The sequence below is a fragment of the Oryza sativa genome, chromosome 11 (assembly GCF_034140825.1).
Source record: "Oryza sativa Japonica Group chromosome 11, ASM3414082v1".
Classification (NCBI taxonomy): domain Eukaryota; kingdom Viridiplantae; phylum Streptophyta; class Magnoliopsida; order Poales; family Poaceae; genus Oryza; species Oryza sativa.
This window is the reverse complement of record NC_089045.1, coordinates 26,505,227-26,522,892: the sequence shown is the minus strand read 5'-3', so window position 1 is coordinate 26,522,892 and position 17,666 is coordinate 26,505,227. Positions and strand designations below refer to the sequence as shown.

The 17,666-nt window shown below is 44.9% G+C and overlaps 1 long non-coding RNA gene and 1 other non-coding gene across 2 annotated transcripts; both read right to left on the bottom strand.

The window, feature by feature from the left end:
* Positions 1 to 605: 605 nt before the first annotated feature.
* LOC4350959 (uncharacterized) lies at positions 606 to 9,327 on the bottom strand. Its single transcript, XR_001541048.3, has 5 exons — positions 9,095 to 9,327; positions 6,233 to 8,472; positions 2,612 to 2,746; positions 2,198 to 2,497; positions 606 to 972 (listed from the first exon to the last, which is right to left on the bottom strand). It is a non-coding gene; the product is annotated as an uncharacterized lncRNA (long non-coding RNA).
* Positions 9,328 to 13,569: 4,242 nt separating this feature from the next.
* On the bottom strand, positions 13,570 to 13,676 carry LOC112937231 (small nucleolar RNA R71). The gene has a single exon (XR_003239746.1). It is a non-coding gene; the product is annotated as a small nucleolar RNA R71 (small nucleolar RNA).
* Positions 13,677 to 17,666: the final 3,990 nt, after the last annotated feature.

The following is a 17,666-nucleotide window of genomic DNA, read 5'->3' as shown; positions in this document are numbered from 1 at the left end:
CTCCAAACTCCTCGTCTTCCCTCTCTCAGCAGATCGTTCTTATCATCTCATCTCCCCTCTCTCTCTTATCCCTTACGGCGTTCTTATCCTATCTTCTTCTGCCGCAGATCAAGGAGCGAGAGGCTGGCGCACGGCGGCGGCGCCCTGCGCGTGCCAGAGCAGGTTGGATTGGCGGCGGAAGATGCGGCGGCTGCCTCTGGCCGTGGTTGGTGGCAGTCGGGCTGGGGAGGCGGCGGCGGTAGGCAGCGGCCGGCGGGGCCGCGCGATCCCGGCGGCGACCAGCGGGGCCAGTATGGAGGGGCCGGCCAATGGAGCCGGTGCGGAGGGGCCGGCACGCGGGCGTTTTTCCCTTTTTTTTTCTTTTTTCCTTGTTAATCTGTGAATGATTGTTTGTTGAGAAGAGTTGTGATGATTGTTTGTTGAGAATGATTGTTTGTTGAGAATGATTTTTTCATTCGATCTATGATTTGAAGATGAGAATGTTGTTGTGATTTGAGAATAAATGTTCATCTTTAGTCCCGGATTCGTAGTCAGGAGGTTCCCAAGCGAGACTACAAAGCCTTTCTCTAGTAGTTCCCATGGATATATATCAAAGGCCAGGAGGATGAGCGATGCATGAGTGATGAGTCGACATTAAGATCCATCCAAACAAGAGCGAAAACCAAAGTAAAATTTGGATTGGGAGGCAACAGGATTGTCCGACATATGTAGCTCGAGATTTTAACTTTGCTTCGGGGCTTGCAGAGAAAAAAGCAATGCAGTAGCACGGAGATATCCCCATCACGACGACCGGATGGTTCTTCTGCCTCTCAATGCGTGCGATTCGCACGTTACCGAGGACTGCATTTCGTGTAATGGAGAAGACCGTGCATAACCAGCTTTCTCGCAAACTCTCTGCTACTAACATTTTGGATGAGCAGAGATTGGAGGCGCGGCAGCTGAATTGCTGAAATAACTGCATCTTCTTTCATTCTGTCAAGATCACAAATATGCAGGGCAGAATGGGTTATTAACATGACAACGACAATGTGCATCTCATCTTCTAAATGCCTTTCTGATCAACCAAATATTTTTTTCTCTCTCTTTCAAACATGATCTCTGCGCAGCATGTAGTTCTGCTCTTGTTACTGTAACTTTTAGCTTGGCAGCGCCCTACGAACGATAATTTTGCTTCTTTTTTAGCACCAGTTATATATACGTCATGTAAAATGTTGTAGTACACTCCAGATCATCATTACATTGCGTTATACGCTTTTTTAGAAAATACTCTTCTCGCTGGGGAAAAACAAGGATGTATATTCAGTGAAAGTTCTTTTTTTAAGGTTGCAAATTGTGTGTGTGTGTATATATATATATATATATATATATATATATATATATATATATATATATATATATATATATATATATATATATATATATATATATATATATATATATATATATATATATATATATATATATATATATATACTCTCTCCGTATTTTAATGTATGACGCCATTGACTTTTTAACCAACGTTTGACTACTCGTCTTATTCAAAATTTTTATGCAAATATAAAAATACTTACGTCATGCTTAAAGAACATTTGATAATAAATCAAGTCATAATAAAATAAATTATAATTACATATTTTTTTTGAATAAGACGAAATATCAAACGTTTGTCAAAAAGTCAACGGCGTCGTACATTAAAAAATTCCAGAGGGAGTACTTCTATTGTAGGGAAATCATTTGTTGGCTCTAACTAATGCACGTTGGTGGTAACCGGTAGGCTGGTACTGTAACTTCCACATGCAGTGCTCATTTATTCACATTATATATGAGCAACTGCGGTATGCTACATCAATAATCAGCAACTGCTCATTTTAGTAGAAACTTATGCGGCTGTATAGTACGCATAGTACAAACCGTTTTATGACTGACAATATATATATATGCTTGTAAATGTCAGTTCTCACCATGTTGCTATCTATGAGGGTGAAATTTATTCACATTATATAGCTGATCAATTCATTGCCTAGCTATGTTTGTACAATGCCTGCCTATATAAAATTCAGAGCCCCATGCATGTGTAACAATGATACATAAAGTTCCGATGACAAAGCTTATTCGCTCCTTAGTTCAGAGAACTCGTTTATTATTAGGACATGTGTGCAGTGGTAGATTTGGGAGGCATCGGGACTGTCTGACATACCAGTGGTTTGTATCAAACTTCTTCTATGTTTCGGTGATGTTCTCGTACAGAGGCGAAACTGTCTCGATGTCCATGTCTTATCTTCACCCATGATCGAGATCTGCGAGCCCTAGATGCATGATACCGTGCAGCTTGCAACCTACTTCACCAGGTCATCTCGGTGTAACGTCAAGCTATATCTTTGATTCACTTTGTCAACTTCCTTAGTGTAGTCGCAACAAAACTATGTTGAGTGGAGTTGGCCAAATGTGTGTCATTGCATATTTTTCTACAGATGAGATGAAGCCACCTTAATTTGTACTAAAAATAATAACCATCCATCCATCAAAAAAATCATCAACAACTTGTCACGAGATCAATTTTTGCTATACATATAATTTTTTTTAAACAGTTATACATATAATTAACACGGACCTGTAAGAAATGGCCCATGGACAGCGTGATGGAGCCAGATGGACACCACTTGGCTTTGGCCCTGACTCATGACAAGTCAGCAAATGCTGGTTGAATTTTTATTACTTTCAGTTCTTGTATGTACTTATAGAGTATCTGTGCCATATTATAATCGATAAACTCAAATTATTTCATACGATTTGGCATGATCATTATAAATGCCATGCATAGATAAAACAGCAAGAATACTTTGTGTCATAGAAGTATCACTTAAAATGCTGTGACACAGAGCCACTGAGGTGATATTTTGCTTGTAGTATAGTGTAATATTTAATATAGGAAAAAGTACGAATTACCCCGCCCCCCGAAGTATCGCGGTCGTCTGAATTACACCCCTGAACCACAAAACCAGACATTCTTCACCCCCAACTATGCAAACCGGACGAATTACCCCCCTCAACCCAATCCGCGATGTTTTTGGTGTACGTAACAGTCCAGTCAGCAATTTATTTAGTAAAAAATAGGTGGGCCCCACCTGTCAGTCTCTCTCTCTTATCTCTACTATCTCTCTCTCTCCTCCTTCACACGGCCCAGCAAGTCGAGGCAATGCGGCAGCGAGGCGAGGCGAGGCAGTGCGGCGGCGGAGGAGGCGCGGCGGCGAGGCGAGCGACGGGAGCGGAGGAGGCGAGGCGGTAGCGGAGAGGCGAGTGCGGCGGCGGCGAGGCGAGCGACAGGAGTGGAGGAGGCGAGGCGGCGGCGGAGAGGCGAGCGCGGCGGCGGCGAGGCGAGCGGCGGGGGCGGAGGAGGCGAGGCAGCGGCGGCAGCGAGGCGAGCGACGGGAGCGAAGGAGGCGAGGCGGCGGCGGAGAGGCCAGCGTGGTGGCGGTGGGGGAGGAGGCGCGGCGGCGAGGCGAGCGGTGGGGGCGGAGGAGGCGAGGCGGCGGCGGCGAGGCAGGGCGGCGCAGGGGCGGGTGCGAGCGGCGGTTGGGTGCCGAGCGGTGGCAGCGGCTTCTCTACCCTCTCCCACCCGGGTGCTGAGGAGGTCGTCCTCCTCCGCATCACCGCATGCTGCAGGTGCTCGCCGCTGCTTCGCTCCTGTCCGACGACCACGTGGGCGAGGCGAGCGGCGATGGCGAAGTCAGAAAGGAGACGGAGGCGAGGCGGTTGGCGAGGGGACGACGTCGCCCCTTCTCGTCTCGCGCCGCCTCCTTGTCTCGCGCAGCCGCCTCGCCCCGCACCAGCAGTCGCCACCCAGCCGCACCCGTCAACTGCCTCGCCGCCGCTGCTGCCTCGCCTCCTCCACCGCCGCGCTCGCCTGCTCGCGGCAACGTCGTCCCCTCGCCAACCGCCTCGCCGCCGCTGCCGCTCACCTCCTCCGCCGCCGCCGCCACCTCGCCTCGCCTCGCCGCTGCCTCCTCCGCCGCGCTCGCTGCCTCCGCCGCGCTCGCCTCGCCGCTGCCTCCGCTGTCGCCGTCTGGAGGAGAGAGAGATAGAAGAGATAGAAGAGAGAGAGACTGACAGGTGGGGTCCACCTATTTTTTAATAAATAAATTGCTGACTGGACTGCCACGTAGACCAAAACCACCGCGGATTGGGTCAGGGGGGTAATTCGCCCGGTTTGCATAGTTGGGGGTGAAGAATATCTGGTTTTGTGGTTCAGGGGGGTAATTCGGACGACCGTGATAGTTCGGGGGGTAATTCGTACTTTTTACTTTAATATATATAGCCTTGGAAAGCATCGATAAATTTTCGCTCTATGCCAATAGCAGGTGGTATAAAAGCAGATATTGTTCTTGCTGAAAGAGATCATTCAGGCAAATGTGTGGACTGGAAAAGAAGGGGATGAAGCTCGTTATCTGCTTGAACTATACGATATATACCAGTGCTGAAATCGAAACCTTTTCGCATGCGTTTGATTCGACCAGCATCACGAGATGTAGAATGTATTTTCCACTGATAACAACAGCTAGCTAGTGCCACACAATCGCTAAGGAGGCAAACAGGACTAATCATAAAGAGAAAATCCATGAAATGCCATTGACAAACACCCTAATCCAAGAAATGCCATCGACGAACGCGACTTCCAGGAAATGCCATCGTACGAGCCATTTTGTCCCAAAAATACCATCGCCGTCACTTTCACTCTGTTAGACACTGTTAATTTTGTCAAAATGACCAAATTACCCTCCTCAACAAAGGATAAATCCCCTTCTCTTCCATCCCATCGCCGGCCACCATTCCTCCCCTCCACTTCAACCTCCAGCTCCCGATGGGCAACAGCGGCAAGGCGGCGCTCCCAGGCGGTGGCGCGTCAATTCCAGGCGTCGACGCGACGGGCGGCGAGGAGGTGGTAGGTGGTGGCGCAGGGCTCCCAGGCGGCGGCGTGTGGCTCCCAGGCGGCGACACGGTGGTCCCAGGCGGCGGCGCGTCGGCAGCAAGCGCGGGGCTCCCAGGCGGCGGTGCGGTGGTCCTAGGCGGCGGCGCGTCGGCAGCAGGCGCGGGGCTCCCAGGCGGTGGCGGCGCGGCGGTCCCAGGCGTCGATGCGACGGGTGGCGAGGAGGTGGCAGGCGGCGGCGCATCAGTCCCAGGTGGCGGCGCGGGGCCCCTAGGCAGCGGCGCGTCGGCAGCATTCGTCCGCATGGTGGTCCCAGGCGTTGACACGACGGGTGGTGAGGAGGTAGCAGCCGGCGGCGGCGCGTCGGCAGCAGGCATCCGCACGACGGTCCCAGGCATCGACGCATTGGGGGAGGTTGGCTGGCGATGGCGAAGCTGCTCTTCTTCTGCTGCGGCGCGGCGGTCGCCGCCGTGCCAGGCCACTTTGCGAGCACGCGGCGGCCACTGCCGACGCCGCGTACGACGACGTCGTGGACGCGTACCATGGGTTCATGCGGTCGCGGACGCGCGGGTTCCTCGTCATCCACCACGCCCCGCTCGAGCCGCGCGTCCGCTGCCCCTACTGTGGCGCCCGCGTCTGGAGCATGACCGCCGCGGGGCTCGCCCGCCTCTCCTCCTCTTCCTCCAGGGATAGCGAGCGAAGCGCCGACTCCGACTCCAACCACAACGCGGACGAGACATTCGCCACTGCCGATGTGACCCTCCCACTTCCTCTGGCTGTCCGCGTGTCAGGCCGACGCCTTCGACGCAGGCCGGCCATGCATGTGACGCATCAAGCATTAGCAGTAGTTTTTTTTTACCGGTGGATTGGGATAGTATTATTTGGAGCGAGGGCAATTTAGTCATTCTTGTAAAATGTTTTGTTCTAACGGTGTGGACTAACGGTGTGATGGCATTTCTGGGAGAAATAAGCTTGTACGATGGCATTTTCAGGAAGTTGTGTTTGTCGATGGCATTTCTGGGATCAAGGTGGTTGTCGATGGCATTTTATGGATTTTCTCATAAAAGTTTGATAACGTCACATGAAAGAAAAATACTAATAACTTAAGTGCACGATAAACATGTCGATTCCGACGAATTGACTGGTTTGCTTTGTTTACCTAATTTACTTTTATATATCATTGTTCGTTAGTCCCGCATTCATATTTGTTATTTCTCGACTTGATGATCTTATATTCTGTGTTCAATATTCTTAACTGTTATACTGGTTAAATAATTCAACGCTCGATCTAGAGAATAAAGCACTTACATCCGGAAGGAGAGTTCTCCATTGAACTGGCAACAGGAGGAACGGTGCTGGCCGTGCTGCCGACGATAACAAGCAGGACGATGACCAGCGACAGGCGGGATGACATAGAGCAATCTTGTAGGCTTGTCGACATTAATTTGACCGGAGCTACCATCCCCTGCGCTTCGAAGGCCTAGAGGGAGAGAAGCTATTTCACCCATGGGCACGCATCCCCACGTCTTATATACGGAGGACTCAAAATTAATTTCTATTTTTTCTACTCCGTCTGTCCATATAAAAGTGTAGTTTTAGTTTAAGAATTGGACCCTAAAATTGATTGTGTAGTTTTATAATGATACGCTAAATCTAATTCAATAGTGCTATTACATCCTTTTCTTTGTTGTTTTTAGCCATTGAACCAGATGCCTCCTTATTTCTCCCACCTTATTTTCTCCATATTAATGAAATCATAGTAGTGTTTTAATATCTTTCTTAATACTCTCTTCATTTCTAAAAAAATATTATTTTAGTTAGTTAAAGACAAGTTAAACAAAAGGTAAATAATTACAATTACTTGTACCCTTCATATAGAATAAGGAGAGGTGAAAACAAGCATCGGAGAAGGAGCTACTGTTATTAGTTTTGTGCTTAAATGAAGTAGAAATCGACGAAGCAGCATTAAAAAGTTTCTTTGTAACCAAAAATTACACTCTTTATGGAGCAAAATTTGATACCGAAACAAAACTTTTTTTTAAAGGACAGAGAGACAAAGTAGAATTTTACTAATTTATTAGAGCATCACATGGAAACATAGGAACGTTTGCAGGATGTCATATGGCGGATTAGGAGCATTTTTAGGAAGTATACATAATGGATACATCTAATCTAATGTTCTAAAACATCGATCGGGTCCGCCAATTTAAATGAAAATCAACGGTGATATTTACGTAAATTTATAGAGTAAAATATTTTATCTTTAAATGATAGAAAATCCTATTTTAAATATCATCAATTTTTTCCCATGGTGCTAAGTACGTATGGTTTTTTTTTCTTATTGATTTTATAGTAATTCTGTGCGCAGCTTTTTTTTCTTTTGACGCGAACAATAGGTAGGCTTTATTGGTTACTTCAGTTGTGTTTCTCCCATATACGTACGTAATAGAGTAAGGAATTAGTTTCTTTAAAATAAAATAAAATACATCTAATCTAATTGTCTAAAATACCGGGTCCACCGATTTAAGTAAAAATCTAATCTAATGGTCTAAAATATTGGGTCCACCAATTTAAGTTAAAATCGACGGTTAGATTAGATAGAGCCACTTGGCGACCTAGGAGCGTTTGTAGGAGTTTCACGTGGCGGCTTGAGAGCGTTTGTAGGAAGTTTAATGGACTTTTAGTATGTATATAATAGATAGATAGATAGATAGATAGATAGATATATTGATTATTTGAAAAGCATTAGCAGGCAGGCAATGGAAATATTATTTCCTTAGTAGGAATACATCATAAGTTATTACATACTACTACATACTATAGTTCTAGACGATCACAGATGTGGGACGAGTTAAAAGATGACACGAACTAAAATATACGGAAATTTACAAAAACCACAGTATAAAACACTTGAAATTTGATATTCCATCCCATAAATTATGTTGCTATAAATTTCTACCCTCCTAAAATCCTACTGTTGTGTCCAGAAAACCATCCCAGTACGTACGTGTTTGACCAAATCAACATGTTTTCATAAACAAGGAGCTGTCAAAATTAAAAAGTTTTAAAGATTCCCACAAACATAATTGCGGATCAGATCTTAAACGTTATTGCACTGAGTTTAGCTATTAACAAAATCAATACAGTGAAACATAAAGAGTGGTCTAATATAAGCACCTAGACAAGATTAACTCGGCTAGTTTAGCATATGGTGGCACAATATCAGTGATAACGGGCTGATTTGATTAATCACGTTTGTATTGAAAGATTGTTGCAACAAAACTGGGTGGTGGGAGGCTTTTCCAACAAAATTACTTATAGGGTGAAACATCAAACGTTAAATGACTTTTGGGGTGGTTTGAAATTTTCCCTGAATATATATACGTTTTTCACCTCGCTCCCTTTACCATCTGCTACTTAAGGCAAATGTGCACCCTGTTGCTCCGTGGCTGGCGCGTGATTCATGTTGTGACATGGCGGTTGGGGACAATACGGGGAAGGAGCTTGACCAGGACAGATGGGAGATGGATTGGTGGGGTCCAAGGTACCTGCACGAGAAATAAAAATTTACTCCTGCAGCAACGTAATCCAGGTTTAAAAATGCGCCCAAGGCAGGTTTGGAAACCAGCACCCTATCCCAGTTAGGAACCAATAGTATTTGCATAAGGTTTTGTTTGCTTAATCCCCTAAGAGAGAAGGATTCGGGGCGAGTAAGAGAAAATAATTCCACACTAAAATAGAAGCGGAATAAATCTCCTTCAAATCCCTTCAATCCCCTTATGGGAGAGTAACCAAACAAGTATTAAGGACTTGTTTACTCAATCTATAAATAAGAGGATTTGAAAATGAATAATTTTATATTTATCGAGGTGTAGAATTAATCTCTCTCAATACCCTTGAATATCTTCCTTCTAAGGATTAACCAAACGAGCCAAATATGTTTCGCTGGACCGTGTGCAATTCGGCGAGAGAATAGCTAGTGAACTTATAGATACAACACATGCAAGTGTTTGTGTTTCAATAAATGATTGGAAGAAAATATTGAATTGATATAGTACTGTATATTTTGTGCCAACAAGCAAACGTCCACCAATCACGAGAAATAATTGTATCATGATCCGTGAAGCCATGGTACTAAACTCAAGTAGCTAGTGAATTCAAGGAACTTACAAGGGCTTGGTCGGTGCGTAGAAGCTGATCTTGAAAGGAGGAGGTTGCTGCCGGTGAGAAGCAGGAACACTAGCAACAAGGTTGAGAGAAGGGATTGCAGTCTTATCGCCGAGGTCGTCATATGGTCAGCAGCGAAGTCCTGCTTCCGTTGTATATGGACGGTAAATTAGGAGGTGTTTTGCAGCTTTTATAATAAGAAAAAAAAAGAGACATGTATGGCATAATAGCAAAAAGACATACATGTCTCTAGATGTGTAGTAGTACCTGTCTGATATATGTAGTGTCTATCATTAAGACTAGTTACTAGTTGATATCCCGCGTTTTGCCACCGGATCTGTGGATAAATTTATATTTTACATTACAGAAATGATAGATGTACACATTTAAATAATGTGAAAATGATGTGGAGATAATGATTTGACATTAATTACATATTGAGTACTAAAAAGACAACAAAATTATGAATAATATATCATATTTGTATGATATTTAAAATATCCTAAATAATAATTATTAGTGAGTGAGATGATGTGGCACACGTGAATTTGAATAATCCTCTAGATAATAATAGCTAGTTGCTGATGATGTGACACATTTGCATGTTATCTTTAGAAGTTATAAGTGCAGAGGCCACTCAATCTATATTTTACTTGCCCCTGAAGACCGACGACTTATCCTGAAGACCGACGACTTATCCTGTCCGTGTGGATCATTGGACTCAATAATTCAAACAATCAGTTTTCAACCAAGTCGTTTTCCTGTGCATGAATTTCCAATCGAGTTGTTACCGATATCTCTTTTAGTATTGTGGAATAATTAAATATGGGACAAATCCAAATAATCTAGTGTTGGGTATTGCATTGACCCTTATAGGGTGCATATAAGAAGAGAGAGAGAGATAGAGAGAGTACACAGCTAGATACTTTGATAACGAGAAAAAAAAAACGAGTATTTTGTTCTTATCTGTACGATTCTATCCGATCTCCATCGTTTATATTTTGTATTCGACTCTGTTATCACAATGTGTAGGTATATGTGCTTCAAACAAATATGAATTCACTACTGGAGAAACATCTTTGCTCGGTTAGCCAAAATCCACTAAAAACCGAGACTAAAAGCGGTTTTTAATCCCGGTTTATAGGCGCAACGGGACTATGTAATGTTTAGTCCCGGTTCACATGTTGTCAGGGGCTGTCAGGCCCCCCTGAGATCTTAGCACCGGTTGGTGTTACCAACCGGGACTAAAGATCATACAGATCTTTACACCTAGTTGGTAACACTGTTGGCGGTCATTAGCGATCAGTTTCGACCGTCAATACTACCAAAATAAAGGAGAACTAGTTACGCTTGCAATGCATATTTATGTTTAAATAATAAATATTCCACTAGCACTAGGATTACTAACCTCTTGCAGAGAATGACCATAAAATGGAGGAGAATCGACATCAAAACAGGTGATCAATCAATCGGACGATGTCGAGAATCAGACTTATCAATGAATGGGCCAAGAACTCAGAAATGACATGATCAATTGGGTGAAAATTCACTTGTCTGCAAAGAGAAGAACTCCAGGAGGCTGCCAGCCAAAAATAGGCTGGATTGCACCAGCCCATGGTTCGTCCAAACCAGGGGGTTCGGCCGAACCACCATCTCCACCGTTGGATGCAGGGTTTTGCGTGGATGTCCACGATTGCATCCCAATGACAATTGGAGGGCATTTTTGACCATTCCAACTGTCACAACCGTCATTGGGAGGCTATAAAAGGACTTCACCTTCTCACTTTCTCCACACACCTCAAGCAAGAAGTTCATTTCATCTCTCAAGTTTAGTATAGTTTCTAGAGTATAGTGGAATAGAATTAGAATAGAATCTTCAGTCCTCGGAGTCTTTGGAAGAATTCAGGTATGGCTCTAGTCGCTTTTCCTTCTTTTGTAAGACTTGCACTTTTATTAGAATATTCTTCTTTATACTACTTTGGTATTGTATTACTTTCCGAGTATATAAATACCAACTTTACTATATGTTCAAGTTATATTCATTATGATGCTAGCTTATCCAGGAGATGCAATGGTGTGGGTATAATGATCGTATCTACGACGACTCTATGTCATGACGGTGATATTAGAGTAATATCTGGTAATTTAAGCATGGTGTTTAGATTATTGGAGATCATTATTTGGGGTTATATGCTGCAGAAACGAGGTGGGCCGCTAATGGTGACAGCTCAGTACGGGTATTCCTCCGCGCGTGTATATAGTCCTAAGTTAATTTCCAGGGGAGGGTACTCCTCCGTATTTAGCCTCGGTTGTATGGTCATGATGGATTGTCGTAAGAAACTCGGCAATTAAGGGTTGCTTCTAGAAGCACCAGGAGGGCATCGGAAAGAGGGTATTAGCTAAGTAATGATATAACTAGGATATATGTATAATATGTATATTGTTGGGTTTTGTCCCACATTGCTAATTGATGATGGGGGAGCACGACTTAAAAGGTGGGGGCGGTCCTCACCCATCAGACTGGTCTTTTAGGTTGTGTAGGCTCAGGAACTAAAGTTGTGGCTCTAGTTGTGCCTGTGGTGGAGCAGGCCCAATGTGACCTGAGTGGCCCACGGTTGGTGGGCCGGGCTGCGTACTCTCACAAGTGGTATTAAAGCCCAAGGTTTAGAACACGGAACAATTTCTATGGGTCACATGGTGGGGAGGCCGGTAACGAGTCTTCGGGGTCACATGGGTTGTTGTGACGGGAGAGATTGTTAGGCCCGAGGCCCAGGTAAGAAGTCTTCGGGTCACATGGGTGATGTGACAGGGAGATTGTTGGGCCTGATGTTGTGACGGGGGAGATTGTTGGGTTTAGTCCCACATCGGTAATTGATGATGGGGAAGCACGACTTAAAAGGTGGGGTCGATCCTCACCCATCAAACTAGTCTTTTGGGTTGTGTAGGCCTATGACCTAAAGTTGTGGCTCCGGTTGGGCCTGTGGTTGAGCAGACCCAATGTGACTTAGGTGGCCCACGGTTGGTGGGCCGGGCTGCGCACTCTCACAAGTTCATTTCTGGCCTTGGATTTGGTTAGAATAGGTGTCGAATATACTAGTTCTATTTGATTACAGTTGGACTTGAAGTTGTAATAGGTGTTAGGAGGTAGAGTTAGAGTCGGACTCTGTAACACGACATCTCTCTTAAATAGAGAGGGGGGGCACCACAATGTAACCATGGCGACTACAATGTAGCGTAGACACGCAGGGAGAGGATGGCGGCGAGGCCATGGACTCGTAGCGGCTAGGAGCTATATTGGTTGGGGAGGAGCGCCCATAATCAGAGCCCCGGGGATGTAGGCTTCGGCTGAACCTCGTTAACAAATATCGTGTGTTCCTGTGTCGTCATCTGGCGTGTCTTGAGTGATCTATGACTGAAGCGATCAGGAAGGTTAGTCGTCATTCCGCTATATCGACTAGCTTTTATAACAGTATGCATCCTAGAAGTATAGGAATATGATCTTTCTATATTCTTTCCACTTAGCTTAGATTATCATGAGTAAGAGTATGAATGCTTCTGCTTAGTGTCACTCGACCAGATGAATTATATTAACCCCTGCTTAGACTTTGGTTGATACAAGTAATATATAAATTATTAGTACGGTTCTCTCTATTATAATCTTCCCATGGGATTAAACAAATAAACTACCCATCGAATACTCTCGTGTGAAATCCTACAATGGTATATCCGTACGCTTGCGGATAAACTCTATAACCATAATATACCAGAAGTATTTCTGCGTCACTGTTGGGAATTATGTTTCTAGTAATGTCATTAAGACATACCAACAAGCATTTCTGGCATCGTTGCTGGGGAAGATTCATAAACGAGATTACCGTTACTAATATTTTATATTTACCACTTGTAGAATCACTGTCCTTTGCTGGCTAACCTTAGTTGTTTTCACTTTTATTGTGGAAACAGGGTAGTGCATGACTAGTTTCAACTTGCCAAAAAATTTAAAGGAGAATCCAGAAGTTTTCTTTCGGAGCATCAAGCCGCAAGTCGTTGCTCCGCAGAAAACTCTTCCGACACAAAAACCAGCCATACCAGCGCCACCAACATTCAAGACTATGGCTGACAAGACCCTACGTGAATTCCCTGCTCCCTTCGCTAACAACGTGGCCACTGGGCCGCAAATCAACATGGGAGACATGGATTTCGATCTGAAGTCCAGCCTCATTACGATGGCGCATGCTAGCCCGTTCTGCGCTAAGCCTAATAAGGATGCCAATGCACATCTACAACAGTTCCTGGAGATCTGCAGCACATACATAGTGAAGGGCATCAGTCCTGACGCCGTCAGGCTACGATTGTTTCTGTTTTCCCTCCTTGGAAAAGAGAAACAGTGGTTTTATGCCAACCGTGTCACGATCAACATCTGGTACAAATGCTCAACGGCATTCCTGTCAAAGTTCTTCCCGATGGGCAAAACCAACGCCCTTCGTGGGAGAATCCTAAGTTTTCAGCAGACGAGGGATGAGTCCATTAATGGGGCGTGGGAACGACTTCAGGAATATATGGTCGCCTATCCTCATCTTGGGATGGACGACTGGCTGATTTTGCAAAATTTTTACAATGGACTCACTCCCACGTCTGGGACCACCTGGACGCGGCAGCTGGAGGAGCCTTTTTCTCTAAGACGGTTCGAGGAGCCGGCGACTTGATAGAGAAAAAGGTCTCCATTATGGGCTTTTTGACGCGAAAAACACGCACTGGCCTGAGAGATCTACTTAACTCTAGTGTAGGTCCAAAGAGATTGCCTTCAGATTTTGAGCGTGCCAGTTGGTTTGATCCTGCAACCAACGATCGGCTGGATTGCCGATGACATATCGTTCAAAGCCAAGCTGACATAACTTGCATTAGATCAGTGAGGGAAGATAAAGCGTAGAGATTATTAGATATACTCGATCGGCTGTAGATGTCAGCAATACACAGTCTATCCAATGAAATACATTTAAACCAAGTGATTGGGATAGATCAGATGATGTGCTGAGATAGTATAAATTACTTAATATCTAAATGTGTCTCAAAGTAGAGATTGTGAATTCTTACAGCATAGCCAATAGAGCAAACCCAATGTGTATCGGCTAGTACTCCGATACAACCTTATACTAAGATACCAGGATAAATAAAATATATAAAACGCAGATCAATATAGCAAGTAAGATGGACTGGAAGACTGATAAAGAGCAAGATATGCTTCAAATAAACAAGATCTTAATATAAAGGGCAGATTTAGAAGATCGAGAACCATATAAGGCACAAGACAACTAAACCAGGTAAGATCGGCTGAAACCCCGATGCTATCTCTATTAGAATTCATTGAAAAAGCTAGAGAAAACGGTTCAAGACATCACTTAAAATATCGAACCTAACCAATGCAGCATTAAGCGTGAAAAGAAACATGAGATTTAAACAAATCGATGAAGACTCATTCAAGATGGTAGATACACTATGTAATCTAGCTCAATATCGATATCTATATCTATCGGCCGTTTTCGATGATAGAGGCTAGCCGATGGAGTTAGATGACGGGATCGATCTAGATTATACAGCATATATGATAACTCGATGATTTACATAGACAGGATTAGTGTGTCATAGAGATGTAAGCACTAATCCCGAGAATGCAAACCGCCATAACAAGCTTTACCTCTTCGTCGGAGATCGAACTCGATGCAGCCCAACTCGAAAGTAAAAACTCGTCAAAATAATGAAAATAGAAAAGGGTGGTGATGCGCCAATGTATTTTTGAACCGTCGTCCCTTGTTTACAAGGTGTCGGGTCATATTTATACCCAAAGTACAAACATGTCCTTGCTGGACACGACTCTATCAATATTACAATTTAAAATACGAACAAGTCCCTTAGGCGGACTCTTAGCAAACATATCCGTAAGGAAACTGAAAATATCCTAATTAATAGATACAATTGCCTTTTTCTGGACTTCAATCCTCGCGTGGCAATGCCTATCAAGTACTTTGACTAACCCTGATGATAGATGTGGGATTGTCTTTCCGAGGCTGCCTGCATCGACTTATCTCCGTTGGATTTGGCACCAGCTGATATATATACGGCAGCCTATGCTGCTCATAGCCGACACGCACTCTGCTTTTCTTAGACAGAATTCATCCACATCAGCTTCGATTCTGGCTTTGGATCCAGCCCATGGCCTCACCAAATTTGGTCGTTAACAAATGCCCCCAAGTCCCCGATGTTAGGGATGTTGTAGATTTGTTAGATTCCGTTTCAGTTTGTATCTAGAGTTTCTTTTCTGTTTCGGCTGGTGCCGCGTCCTCCTTTAAATAGAACCACCTTCTCGAAAAAATTCCACGGTGTCCCTTCCGCTTCTTTTGCCTTCAGTCAACGGAGCACCCTACTCCTTCCGTCAGTTTTCTCGGCGACTACATAGGCGTTCCTTTCGACGGCGCTTGGTATTCCGGTGATGGCCGTCAATCCCTCAAGTGTTTCGGCGGCTGAGTTTCCTGAGGTAACTGCTTATCGGCTAAAACTGCTCCTGGTTCTTTCTTTTCCTTTGCGTGATTCTTTCATAGCAATCTTGACTCCTTATTCCCCCTTTTTTTTTCTACTGTAGCATCTTTCCCATTAGGTTGCAATCCCCAATCCGTGCCACCAAAACCAGTTCTTTCTGGGCCCAACCGGCAACTCAGACCCGACTCAGTTCCTCAATGCCAAAACCAACCGAATCCCCTTTAGACAAACCAACCCTAGCCTAATCCATTGGACCAACACTTTCAAGTCCTGGCCAGCTGCCAATGTCAAGACATGGCCAGACTTGTATAAGAGACTATCGACACACAAGCAAGCCCATTGGGACGAACTAGGGATTTCTCAATGTCTGCTTCTTACTTTAGCCGATATGAAGAGAGATGAATCCATGCTATCGGCTGCAACTTATTTCTGGTCCGACACCCTCAATGCTTTCTTATTTGGTTAGGGGCCGATGACGCCAACTCTTTTAGATATAGTCATGATCACTGGCTTGGATGTCACGTCGGCAGCCAACTCAGTTAGTCTGAACTCTAAAGGCCAATTTTCCTATAAGACCAAGAGTATAGGTGGTTGGACTAGTTTTATCACTACAAACACGGGGACTGGTCTGGTTACCCTGAAGGAAAAGTTAAGCTTTCTGGCCGAAAAGTTCCTGTTATGTGGCCCAAGCTGTGGCCCTACCTCCAACTAGTAGCATCTGGCCGAAGCCCTTGCAGAGAAAAGGCAGTTTCCCTTGGGCAAACATCTCTTGGGAGCCCTGTATCAATCTTTGGGCTCAGCATCGGCCAGGATTGCCGTGGACTCTGTCATCGGCACTGGTGACCCTTGGTGGCTTTTGCAGACATGGCTCAACCTTCACACGATTAAAGTGTCTGGAAGATCGGCCCTAACCATGATGAGCTTCCCAACCCTCGAGCCTACTGAAGATGATGAAGGGAACCTGGTTAAAACTCACCGATGCACGTCTTTTGGGGAAGTGGCCTTTGCTTATCTTGGGTCAGATCTATCGGTTGAACTACTCTTTGATTGGTTTAATAACTTCTATGATGGATTTCCAAAGAACTCCAGGATCTGGTTTGCCTACGAGCATTCCCAAGACTTCGAACTCCCAGCCGATTTCAGATTTGAGGAAATCAATCACGTGAGGTTTGAGCAGTCTAGGATGGTTTTGTCAACAGCTATTTCTCCCTGCATCCTCCCCGCCGGCATTCATCAAGGTCGCAACATCCAGATTTTGTATGAATCCTACCATCCTATGAGTGCTGCAAGACAACTTGGACTGGGTCAGCTACCTATCGGCTTGTTCTTTGTGGACAAGATCCAATCTAGAGGGTAATTATATCGGCTCTCATGATGGATAGACTTCTGAATATTCCAGGGCCGCCATTGGGCAGCATTGATAATATCGAGCTGGCCCTGATCAGGAGGCAACCTTTGACCGCTGGCGGGTCGAGTGGAAAAAGCACCTCTTCCACCAATCGGCTTCGATGTATATGACCACTATGTTCCCGGATCAGATCCCGCAAGTAAGCGTTTTTCCTCTATCGCAAACTATTTTGCTGAACCGATGCCAATACTTATTTACTGACTCTTCAATCTCTTCTTTTGTTTTGCAGGCCACAGACTCCTTACCTCCCCACATTGGCCAAAGCGGGGAACCCATAAATTATGCTGCGGGGATTATTCCGAACGGTGGGGGGCTCGCTCACTCCATCATCGGTTATAATGCTCCGAGGAAATCTTCATTGCTCCATGGTCTACCTCGTGAACCTATTGAAACTGGTAGGAGAAAAAGGGCCAAGCCGTCGGATGCCAAATCTCCCCCCAAAGAAAAAACTACAAAGAAATAGAAGGCAGCCGCTGTCGAAGATTTTCCGACCATAGACCCGGACGTGGAGGAGTGCCTGGAGAACGAGGAAATGGATGAGGCCATCGACGATGCTGCTGCTGATGTAAGCGAAATGAGAGTGGCGGGGCCAACATCTCCAGCCAATCCACCAAGCCCACAAAACACTTCAAG